General features: G+C 45.4%; 1 non-coding gene across 1 annotated transcript; it reads right to left on the bottom strand.

The window, feature by feature from the left end:
* Positions 1–11,688: 11,688 nt before the first annotated feature.
* LOC123645308 lies at positions 11,689–11,795 on the bottom strand. The gene has a single exon (XR_006737501.1). It is a non-coding gene; the product is annotated as a U6 spliceosomal RNA (small nuclear RNA).
* Between the last annotated feature and the right edge of the window lie 1,174 nt (positions 11,796–12,969).

Below are 12,969 nucleotides of genomic sequence, written 5' to 3'. Positions count from 1 at the left end.
GTTCTAGGCCCATCCGTGCAAGAGGTCAGGGTGAGGGCGGCACTGCCGGGGAAAGTGAAAGTGGCTCAGTCCACGAAGCCCAGAGCTGGGGGTGAGGCAGGATGGGCGACTGGGGAGCTGAAGCTGAAGGTCATGATGCTGTTTGACTGAGTTAGAAACTATTCTGGGAGCAAGTATGACAATTTTGGAGAGTGAGAAATGACTCCTTTAGAGGCTGGTGTTTTGCAGGTAAAAATAAAAGAGCATCTTTCATTAAGTTTTATTTTGCTTTCACCAGACTGAAAAGGAGTTGGAGAAAAGAGCCGTCTCTCAAATGCTGTCCTGTTGCTGTCAAGGTTGGGACAAGTGAATATCAGGAGAGCATACCCAATGCCAGGCCCACGTGGCAAGGCTGCATTTATTTGAGGGGTGCTTAATTTTGCTTAATTTAATTTTAACCTATAATCATGGGGAATTTCTACCATATGCCAAAGGAGACAGCAAGGTCTCCTGAACCTGCATGACCCCTCTCCAGCCCCCTGGCCATGGGTGGACTCCTGGCCAATCCTGCCTTACCCCCTGCCAAACAATTCCCCCTCCCTTATTATTTTAAAACAAATACCAGGCATCATATAACATCATCCATAAAGATTTCAATATGTATCTCTTAAAAATAAGAACTTTTAATAAACATAAGCTTAATGCCGTTATTACCCTAAAAAGGTTAATAATATTTTCTTAATATCAATTTATAGGTGGTGTTCAAATTTTTAATTTTCTAGTAAATGTCATATTTTTATGTATAGTTTTTTTTTAAAAAATCAGGATCTAGATAAGACCCACACATTGTGATAGGCTTCATGTGTTTTTAAGTAACCTTTAAGTATAGATTCCCCATCCCTCTGTTTTTCAATCCAATGTATTTGTAGAAAAAACTGTTTCTTGTTTGTCCCGTAGAATTTCTCCTGTCTGAATCGGGCTGGTTGCACGTTCATGGTACTGTTTATTCCCTCCATGTTTCCTGAAAATTGGTAGTCTGATCTAGAGCTTCATTGTCCGATACAGTAGCCACTAGCCACATGAGGCTATTTAAATTAAATTAAAGAAAATTTTGAGTGCTCGGTAGTGACATGTGGCTATTGCTACCATACGAGACAGTACAAATTATAGAACATGACATCATTGCAAAGACTTCTCTTTGACATTTAGAGGTCTAGAGGCCTGATCAAATTTAAATTTGATTTTTGGGGGGAAGACTGCTTCATAGGTGGTGTTGTGAATGTCTGATGGGAGCACATGGTATCTGGTTGTCTCTCTTTCATATTAGCGGCCTTTGATGCTAGCTCCCTTAGTTTACTAGGAGAAAATATATCTTTGAATTAACCCCAAAGTTGGCCCCTCTGGCCTTCCTTCTCTCCATCTCTCCAGTCCTACAAATCAGATATCTCAGTCGTCCTTGACACCTCCCTTGTCTTTATCAAGTAACCTGTTTTGTTTTTTTTTTTTCCTTTAGAGACAGAGTCTCACTCTATTGCCTGGGCTAGAGTGCTGTGGCGTCAGCCTAGCTCATAGCAACCTCAAACTCCTGGGCTCAAGCGATCCTCCTGCCTCAGCCTCCCTCATATAGGCATGCGCCACCATGCCCGGCTAATTTTTTCTATATGTTTTTAGTTGTGCAGCTAATTTCTTTCTATTTTTAGTAGAGACGGGGGTCTCACTCTTGCTCAGGCTGGTCTCGAGCTCCTGACCTTGAGCAAACCTCCCGCCTCGGCCTCCCAGAATGCTAGGATTACAGGTGTGAGCCACCGGTGTCCGGCCCGCATAACCTGTTGATTTTCCCTCTTAAATACCTCTGGAATCAGGCCCATTGTCTCAATCTTTGATGCTAACACCCTACTCCAAGTCACCCTCCTTTCTGAAAAACTGAAAATGCAGCCTGCTCCTAATGCATTCTCTGCACTGAGCCAGCCGTGAACCTCTTCAAACGCAACCCTCTCTGCTTAAAGCGCCTCAATGTTGCCCCTGCTCCTAGATAAGGAGCAGGCTCCTTCAAAGCCCTGCGGGGGCTCAGCCCTCTTCCTGCTTGTTAATACTTCCAGGGATCAAACCTTTTAACTGCTGCTTAGGCAGGGCTAAGGCTTTAGCTGCTGGATCACTGGGAGGCCCCTGGGGGCTCCGGGGAAGGAGCACTGAGGGGCCCAGGCAAGGGCTACATTTATCACGTGACATGGAAGAACTGCTGTATTTTAACAACCGCTTCAGCTTTAACAGTGCATTTGGTGAATTTTCACCTGTGTATCCCCAACTCTTTATTTTGCCGTACTGGCTTTTTCTTTCTTCTAGTTGCTGGAACTTTCCACACTCCCTTCAGTCAAAGATACTCTCTCCCCAGCTGCTGTTCATTCCTCAGGTCTCAGTTCAAAATTCTCTTCCTCAAGGAAGCCCTTCCTGGATACCTCCCAGACCATCAGTCTCCTTTTCATCCTCTCACAGAACCCGCTTTTTCCTTCTTGCTTCTTTCCTGGCTGTACATGTGTTTGTGGCTCAACATTGTATTCCCAGCGCTCAGAACATAGTATATAATAGTAGGTGTCCCAGAATCATTTGTTGTTGAAGAAGCAAAATGAGAATGGAGTTAATAGACTGAACTTTTAATAATATTTGACATCGTGTGTTCTGCTGGGTATTTCCTTCTTTTGCTTTATAACTTATGGCATTATTAATTTCCAAAAGATGGCTTACTTTTGCAGACACTATGTCTGCACTATGTCTGTGCCTCATTTGTCACCTGGGAGATCTGATTCAAACCCATCGTCCAGAGGCCATTTTGTTCATTTGTAGCTACTCAAACACCTGGTGCTCAGCAGCACCCGGTGCCAGCTCAACGAAGGGGCGTGCAAATATTCCCAGCGTGGCCTTCAGTGTGCACAAGAATTGCACCTACATGGTAAACAGTGATTGCAGAGGAAGGCACAAAATGCCTGGACTGGTAAATTAAATTGAGGAGCTAGTCAAGAGTTTCATTTATTGAGCCCTAGTCTAGTTCCTGCGGTGCGGGAGCGAACAAGACAGAGCAGGCCCCTGCCCTCAGGAGTGTATGTTCTGGAGGGGAAAGACATGCTCTACTCAGGTAGACAAATGGCCGAAGAACAATCAGATCATGTTAACATTTGAGAAGAAAACAGAGTGATTTGATGGAGAGTGGTGAGGGAGCTCTTGCAGAGGGTAGTCCGGGAAGGCTTCTCAGAGGAGGTGACATTTGAGCTGAGCTGTCAAGGATGAGAGAATGAGGACTCAGCTACAGAAGAGCCTGGGGAGGAGAGCTCCAGGCAGAGGAAATAGGCAAGTGGAAAGGACCAGAGCTGGAAAAGAGCCTGCTGGTGACTCAGGGCAGACAACCTCGGTCTCAGTTCTCATCTGTAAAATAATGACAAAGCCACCTACCGCAGAGGTTGTGGCTGTCATCCTCGATCTTATGACTATTGTTCAGTTCAGGAGTAGCTTTAACAGAGTGACGCTTTCAGTGGGTCCAGGAAACAAGATTCCTTAATTACATGCTGTGAATTTTGATGCAGAATATGGTTTAGGCCCCGGACCTGAAAATGCAGCAGGTCCCCATACACACACACACACACACACACACACACACACACATGAACACACATATAGACGTGCACACACACACATGCACACAAAGCACCCACACTGAATTTCGGCTGTAGCTGTGGGATCTCACTTCCTGACTCTGCGGTGGAGAGAGTACAGATTTTGGCATTTCAGGCTCTCAAGTGTTCAGCGTCCTTTCCCCGCAGTCTGTGGGAGGAGCCGGCTGTCAGAGGCACAGAAGGAGGGGGGCGAGGCAGTGGGTGGGGACCAAGCCACTTTATTAGCAGACTCCAAAGTTCCTGTGCACCATTCTCCAGGGAGGCAGAAGAGCCTTTGCAGCCCAAACTGGGTACTTAAATGTAGCACGGATACCAAGCCAGGGCGCAGGCAAGGGACTGAGTATGGGGTGAGAGAATCAACTGTGGGTGGGGAGAAACAGGTGTGAGGGGAAAAAGGGCAACAAGAAAAGCAAAGGCAAAAAAAAAAAAAAAGGAATACGGGAGACAATTCAATCTCTTTTCATATCATGTCTTCTCTCCTGGGCCTCAGAATGTAGAGTACTTTCCCGTGCTATGGGGGTGTGAGAAGAGTGGATAGAATGTCTTTAAAGTCTCCCTTATCTCAGTTCATGGTACTACCGTTCTTCCAGCTGCTCAGATCAAAAAGGTGCAGTCATTGTCTCTCATGTTGGCTCACACCCCTCATCCAATCCATCAGGAAATCCTCCTGGTTTGACCTCCAAAATACATCCAGAACCTGACCAGACCACTTCTTCCTGACCCCTCTGCTACCAGGCTGGTCTCAGCATCCATCGTGTCTCACCTGGGTTAGTGAAAGCATCTCCTTGCAGGTCCCCTGTTTCTACTCTCATCCTTCTACAATCTAGTTTCAACACGTGGCCAGAGTGACCCTGTCAAAGGTACGAGGAGGTGGCTTGCAGAGCCACTTGTGAAGTTTTGGGAGGGGCCCTAGCAACATCTGCATGTACTCATATGTTTTTGTAAAATCTGTAAAAGTAAGGGCTTTTAAACTGCAATTCCTGGTGTTTGATAGATCAGTAGGGTGACTATAGTAAACATTAACTGCACATTTCAAAATAGCTAGAAAAGAATAATTGGAATATTCCTAGCATGAAGAAAAGACAAATATTTAAGGTGTTGAATATCCCAATTACCCAGATTTGATTACATGAATGTATCAAATTATCAAATGTACCCTGAAAATATGTATATCTATTATGTATCAATAAAAAATATTTAAAAAATTTAAAAAAACCCTTGGAATTTCCCCTCCCCCAAATAAACTGTAGTTGGCTAAGACCATTGTCTTTTTCCACTCTGATTTTCCTCCCTTTTACTTCCTCTCTTGATAGTGTTGGAGTGACCAGGAGAATTTTGGAAATCTGATGAAGGGTAAGTTGAGTTGGGTTTGCATTTTCATTTGTTTGCTGGGTCGTGTTTATGTTGTTCACAGTAACTTTTGTATATAGTAAATTTGTTACTAGCTGCCCTAGTGTTGGAATGGCTTCCAGAAAATCTCATGCCACACATGCTCCACTGAGGTTGTATGGTGACATGAGTGTGTCTCAGGGTGCCCACCCCCAGAATTGTCTGGATATTAGATGGTGCATCAGTTTCCTATTGCTGCTGTTACAAATGACCACAATATTGGTGGCTTAAAACAATGGAAAGGTATTCTCTCACAGTTCTGGAGTCCAGAAGTCCAAAATCAGTAACATTGGGCCAAAATCAAGGTGTTGGCAGGGCAGCACTTCCTCTGGAGGTTCTAGGGGAGAATCCATTCCTTGCCTCTTCCAGCTTCCAGTGGCTGGGGACATTCTTTGATTTGCAGCTACATCATCCCAACCTCTTCCTCTGTGATCACATTGCCTCCTTCTTTGCTGGCTGTGTCTAGTCCACTGTCTCTCTTGTAAGGACACTTATCATGGCATTCATGGCTCACCCAGATAATCCCAAAAATCTCCTCTTCTCAGGATCCTTAATTTAACAGTGTGGTCCCAGGAGATGCAAAGAGATGAGTGCTTGGGCTTCTGGCAAAGACTATGTGCTTTTTCCCTGGAAAACAATAAGGAGTGAAGATTTATGCTCAAGAATTTCTTTGGCCAGTTTTGGCTTGGTGTGTTGCACCAGCTGAAGATGAAACCAACACACAGAGAACAGCAAGACCTGGAGGAGCAGAGAGATAAGACATGGAGCCAGAGTCCTCCTGACACGTTATGAGTGCTGGATCACTCACAGCCTGAAGCCCCTCTTCCCCATCTCTGGTCTTTTCGGTTATGGAACCCAATGAATTCCTCTTTTTTTTTTTAAGGCTGTTTGAACTAGAAGTTCTGTCACTGATATCAAGAAAAGTTCCCATTGATATTCTCTTTAAGCATCAGTTTCTCATCTTAAGAAAGGTTCTAAAATATCCCATGAAGTTATGGCAAAATTTAAATGAGATGGCTTACGTGCAGCATCAGTGTGGTTCCTGATACATAGACATTGTCTTTGTGAATGATGACTATCAATATTTAACAATTTATTATGATAACAGAAAAACTAATAGAACTTATACAAAGCTGGGTATGTTTGTGTTACATTTATTAAAATAATAGGATCTTAGAATCCAGTACTCCTATTCAATCCTGAAAGTCCACTGCAAGAATTCCTTTGAGCTTTTGCCTAGCCTGAGCTTGGCCACCTCCTGGGATGTCAAACTCACCACCAAAGAGGTGATCTATTCCATTCTACTCTCAGGTTGATCTAAAATGTGTCTTCACAGTTCTTGGTACCACTTGTTTGTGGGTAGGGGGTGCCGAGCAAAATGAGCCTAATACTCTATTCTACATTATTCTTGATTCACCAGCAGATTCACCATTGGAACTCTTGTCTATTTTCAGCACCTATTGTCACGTCCCCCTGTCATCTCAGGGCTTGAGGATTATGCTGACTTTGGTAGGACCAGTGGGCAGGTGGGAAGCACACACACAAGTATCTCTGGAGAAAATTACCTGTGCACACACATGTGTGTGTATTTAAGCGTGCTTATGTGCACCCGTGTATGAAATTCAGGTCCTCCCTGGTTTTGTTTAATTTCAGGAACCATTGGTTTGCATTCATACGTACTGCAAATCTGTACCACGTACAGGTTCTAGGCACTGGAATTGCATCTAGAGGTGCTTTTCTAGTTGTCCATTTTGGTGGCTTTCATGAGACTCCGAGTGCCATATGTTTCTGAGTTAGACCAGTAGACAGAAAACTCCACTTGGAGTATGCTGGCATGGATGGAGCAGAGGAAGTGAGCTCCGAGAAGGAACTATTTGTGTGTGTGTGTGTATATGTGTTTGTATCAATAGTGAATCCTAGGCTGCAGAATTCCCTGCCACGTCCATCGGGCCATATCTGAAGCTCATGACTTTCTCATCTCTTCAAAAAACCTCCTCCTTATTGGGGCTCTTAGACAGGCTTTGGGGTGGGCTTTATCTTGTCCACAGTCCACATGGGGGTTGGGGAAGAGCATCTGAGTGGGATTACCAGAGAGAACGAACCTCTGCGGGCCAGGGGAAGTTGGCTAGAGGAAACTAAGAGAGGTAGGGAGCAGACTAGGTGCTTTCTTTTTCTTTTTCTTTTTTTTTTTTGACACAGAGTCTCGCTCTGTTGCCCAGGCTAGAGTGCCGTGGTGTCAGCTTTGCTCACAGCAACCTCAAACTCCTGGGCTCAAGCAATCTTCCTGCCTCAGCCTCCCGAGTAGCTGGGACTACAGGCATGCGCCACCATGCCCGGCTAATTTTTTCTATATATTTTTTAGCTGTCCAAATCATTTCTTTCTATTTTTAGTAGAGATTGGGTCTTGCTCTTGCTCAGGTTGGTCTCGAACTCCTGAGCTCAAACGATCCGCCCACTTCAGCCTCCAATATTGCTGGGATTACAGGCGTGAGCCACTGCGCCCGGCCCTAGGTGTTTTCTTTATGTGTAATCCTTTATTTAATCACTTACTCAGTAATTGCCAAGTGCTTTGGGGGACTGGATCCTGGTCTCATCAGGAGCCCATCTTCTTTCTTGCCAGCTAAGTTCAACATCAGTTAATCAAGCACCTTCTAGGTTTCAGGCACACGACTGGGAGCTGGAGATACAACGGGAAGCAAAATACATGTCTCTGCCCCAGCAGGGCGCAGAATCTGATGGAGGAGGTGCACACAAATACATTATTCATGCACACAGGTAAAGCGACAGTTAGGGTGCTAGGGTGGGATGGGATATGGAAGATTCAGAGCGATTCAGGAAGGTTTTCTGGAGGTGGCAATGTTGGTGCTGAGACCCAAAATATGCACAGGAGTTTATTAAGTGAAGAGTGTTTTAGGCAGAGGGAACTGCATGTGCAAAGGCCCATGACAACAGTGTGTAGGGGGCCGAAAGAGGTCTGGAGAGATTCCGAGAAAGCAGAATGAGATAATGCCCAGAGCAGGGGAAGGGGGTGTCAGACCACAGGCCCCATAGGACAGCTGGGGATTTTGTTCTTCACTGGAGGAGTGACAAGTATGTAGAAATCAACATACATGTAGAAACTGATGATTACTTCAAGAAAGTAAGAGGACTTCTAGTCTGCCTTTATTGTGTTTAATGTGTTTGTTGCATCTCCCCACACTAGATTATTAGCTCCGTAAGAGCAGGGATGAAACTGTCCTGTTTGCTGCTGAATTGCCATTGTCTAGAACAGAGCCTGACACCCTAACTGGTGCTTGATAAATATTCCTTGAGTGAATAATGAAGATATTTACCCATAAATAACATATTATGAGGGTCCAGAGGGAGGAGAGATCACTCCAACTGATTGACTAGAGTTAGGACAGCTACATAATTTGGGGGGCCCAGTACCAATTGAAAATTTGAGGCTGCTAATTTGAAATTGATTAAGAATTTCAAGATGTGGCAGCAGAGCATTAAACCAAACATGAGGTCCTTCTGAGTACAGGGGCCTGTGTGACTGCATAGGCCACAGGCCCATGAAGCCACCCAGGTTGGAGTTAATCCTGGAAGGCTTCATGGGGGAGGAGGCATTTGCGCTGGATCAAATCTAGGACTTGGGAAGGACGTTCTCAGAGAAAGGAATAGAACGGCAAAGACAGGGAGGTGGATAAGATGTCCAGGGAGCATTGAATCCCAGGAAAATTTGTGTGGATATTTTCTTCTACTCTTTAAAAAAAGGTCCATGTCTCACTCCTTCAAGCTCTATTTTTGGGTGGGTTTCATTAATAACAGATGAGCCTGGGCTCTGGGGACATCAGAGGTAATTTTTCATTTTCACCAAGGTGTGATGGGACCTAAAGGCCATGCAGAAGCTCATCCCTAATTGTAATCGTTTCTTTTCCGTTTCTCTGCTTTGCAACTAAACAAGAACTACCAGCAAGGAAGGTGCTTGCTCAAACACAACCCCCTGGCACAGTGCCCAACCCATGTTAGCAACTGTGCCGCCTGGCATCTGCCATGGTGAGGTCATAGTGTAGCATGCTGCCTTGTGTTTGCATGCCAGCAATGGTGTGGCAGACACGATAGTGGGTGAGAGAAGACTGAGCAGGGGGCTGCTGGTGGCAGAGTGTGGTCTGGGGGCTCATGTGAGGGGAATTGGCTAAGGAGGTGGCAAGAATCATGAATACCACTCTGGGAGGCTTAACGAGCAAGAGTTACCTGGCACTTTGTACTAGCTACCTAGGACTGCTATAACCAATAGTCACAAACTGAGTGGCTTAAAACAACAGAAATTTATTCTTTTACAGTCCTAGAGGCCAGAAATCCCAAGTCAAGCTACGGGCAGGGCCATGGTCCCTCTGAAGCCTCTAGGGGACCTTCCTTGTCTCTTTCGGCTCCTGGCAATCCTTGGCATTCCTGAGCTACAGCTGCATCATTCTAGTTTCTGCCCCTGTTGTCATCTGGTGCTCTTCCCTCTGTGTCTGTGTCCAAATTCCCTTCTCTACTAAGGACACCAGTCATCGGATTTAGGGCCCATCCTAATCCGGTATGACCTTGTCTTAATTTGATTGTATCTGCAAAGACCCCGTTTTCAAATAAGGTCACATTCACAGGTAACAGAATTTAACATACCTTTATTCAATCCAGAACCCACTCCAAATCTTTGCTTCAAAGACTAAAAATCACAAGTAACTCCTCATAGAGTATATTATACTTTGCAGATTGGTTCTGTATACCTGGTCCCTGGTATCATTGCTCAGCAGCTCTGTCAGGTAGATTGGGAGGAGACTTTACCTCCTTTTCGCAGTTGGGGAAATGGAGGTACACGACGTTTTAAGTGGCAGCAAAGGGCATACGTGATGCTGTTAATAACAGTTAGGGAAAAGACAGGAATTGAGTGGCAGGAGAGAGAAGGTAGGTAAAAGGGAAAACAGGACTCAGGAAATGAGATTGGCCTCCAAGAAACGCTGCTCCTGAATCAATACTCACCACGTTTTGGGACCATGTTCCCATCTGCTTAACCCAAAGCAACAACTCAACATTTATTGAACATTTACCATGTGGTGGTCGCTGTGATAAGCCCTTTACCTGTATCTTTTTATTTAATCCTTGTGTCAACCTGATATGTGGATATTTTCATTACAGGTTGCATATCCTTTACCTGAAATGCTTGGGATCAGAAGCATTTTGGAGTTTGGACTTTTGGGGATTCAGAATATTTGCATTATACTTACTGGTTCAGCATCCCTAATTTGAAACGCCGAAATCCAAAATGCTCCAAAATTCAAAACTTTTGAACACTGACATGATACTTAAAGGAAATGCTGATTGGAGCATTTTAGATACTCGGATTTGTGATGCTCAACTTGTATTCCCTGTTTCCAGAGAGAAGTGAGTGAGACTCATGGAGAAGCCAGAATTCATGCCCAGGCAGGCTAAATTCAATGATCACACTCCGTCTCTGCGCCCTTCTGTCTGCTGGCTGAGACGGGGCAAAGGGTTGGGTCAATCCGTGTCCTGGCAGGACCTACCGTGTAGTATGGCCAGGTGCCACTGTGGAGGGGCTAAAGCTGGAATCGCATTCAACAGGAGGGGGTACTGACTATTATGAAGGCATCTGTCAGATGGCTGGAAAAGTACATTATGAAAGAAAATGGGATATAAAGTTGTTGTAAGAGGTAAGTGACATGGTATAGACCAGGGGTTAACAACCTTTTCCTTTTAAGGGCCATATAGTCTCTGTCAAGGCTACTCCATGTACAATGTGCAAACGAATGAGTATGGCTATGTTCCAATAACACTTTATTTATCAGCACTGAAATTTGAATTACATATAATTTTCATGTGTCATGAAATACTATGTTTCTTTTGATATTTTCTACAATCCTTAAAAAATGTAAAAACCATGCTTAGCTCACAGGCTGTTCAAAACCAGCTGGTAGGCTGGATTTGGTGGGCTGTACTTCGCAGACCCCTGGTATAGACTCCAGCTGGTGCTTGTTTGCTGAGACACGAGGCCTTTGCCTCATGGGGAGGATATAAGAGAATGTGGGCAGGCACGATACTTTCCGTTCAAACACTGACCACTGAAAGGAGGCCGAGTGAGCAGTGCAATTCCTAAAGAGTGCATTTTATCCAGCAAACCCCCAAAAGTTCTAGCATTCAAGATTTCACCATAAACACAAAAAGGATGAGACATGGAGGTTCCGCCTTAGGAACTCCGAGCCAGGTGTGCAGAAAAATGCCCCTTCCCAGAGCTTCTGCTTGCTGTCAGCAGCACCCAAACTCCCGTCACCTCCTGAGGTGTCCATCAGTGATGCATGCTGAAGGCAGGACAGGGCTGGGTCCCTGAGCAGGAGTGCAGGGCCTCTGCCCACTGTCAGTCCTCAGGAGGTTCCTGGGGAGACGGTGGAGGCTATGGGGCTGCCAGTCTTGCCCTTCCAGGGTCTGGAAGGAGAATGTTGGCAACAGCAGCTGTTGAGAGGCTGGGAGAAGGGCCACCTGAGTGAAGTGTGGCAGGTTAGAGAGGCCTAGGGGGTGGCATTGTGAGGTGGGGTGTGTGGAGGACCTCATCGCTCTTGAGCAGGAAAAGTGGGGAGAGAGCCCATCCTCTTATTTTCCAGATTATTTATTTATTTATATGGAACGCTTCACGAATTTGCATGTCACCCTTGCTCAGGGGCCATGCTAATCCTCTCTGTATCATTCCCGTTTTAGTACATGTGCTGCCAAAGCGAGCACGTATTTTCCAGATGGATTCACGGCAGTCTCTTTCCGTGGAGAGGCTACTGTGCTGGGCCCTTTGGGTAGAGGAGGATGCAAAAAGTAGCTTCTCCCCAAACTAAAAACAGTCCAAATGTCCATCCACTGGAAAATGGGTAAACAAAATGTGATATATCCTTTCTGTCATCCAAAAGACCACCAGGACGGCTAAATAGTAGAAAGGAGAGCTTTATCAGTGATATCAGTTTGCAAACTGGAAATGACAGTCTCTGGGAGGGATCTAAGGTGCTCTCTCTTCAAAAAGGGAAAGGTTTAGATGGGACAGCTTGGCTTTCACGTGCCTGACACAGCATGACCTCAGTGAACAGTGGCTAACGCAATGATCTGCCACACATCCGCCAAGCTCAGACAAGGCATTTGTTGAAGGTCACCGAAAATCTGGGCCTCAAGGGAAAAACCCTTTGCCACGAAATCTTGGAGTTAATCTCTTCCTCCCAGCTGGCTTCCAGCCACCTATGGGGCAGGTTAACTTTGTAAATTCCCTTTGAGATGCAAAATCTGGCTGGCTGTGTTTGCCTCTTCCTCCCCCAACCCGAGCCCACCCCTTCCTGGGTGAGACACAAGGAACTCATCAGAAGGCTGAAGGCGGGGGAAATGCACATTTTTAACAATCGAGATGCAAAGAAAAATAACCCTGAAATTAAATCTAGCAATTAAGTTCTAATTGTGCAATTACTTCACTTTGTGGTTTGGTGCCAGGGTTAGGAGACACTCTCCCACAAATGGTGTTTTTGTGCAAACTAAGGGCGGGGGAGTTAAGGGAAAGAGGACTAAGGAGGTGATATCTGAGGACCAGGAAACAAAGACATTTTAAAATTAGACATCTTGCCCATGACTTGATGCCAATGTTCTGACTGGGAAGGCTGTGGGGTGGGCCCGTGGCGGGCAGAGATTTTTAGAACTAAAATCGGTGAATACGTTGAGCTCGGGGCTTTCTTTTTTTTTTTTTTTTTTTTTTTTGAGACAGAGTCTCACTTTGTTGCCCGGGCTGGAGTGAGTGCCGTGGCATCAGCCTAGCTCACAGCAACCTCAAACTCCTGGGCTTAAGCGATCCTACTGCCTCAGCCTCCCGAGTAGCTGGGACTACAGGCATGAGCCACCATGCCCGGCTAATTTTTTTGTATATATATTT

This window comes from Lemur catta, chromosome 9 (assembly GCF_020740605.2).
Source record: "Lemur catta isolate mLemCat1 chromosome 9, mLemCat1.pri, whole genome shotgun sequence".
NCBI classification, from domain to species: domain Eukaryota; kingdom Metazoa; phylum Chordata; class Mammalia; order Primates; family Lemuridae; genus Lemur; species Lemur catta.
Note: the sequence above shows the minus strand (reverse complement) of the source record. Positions and strands in the feature narration are given on the sequence as shown.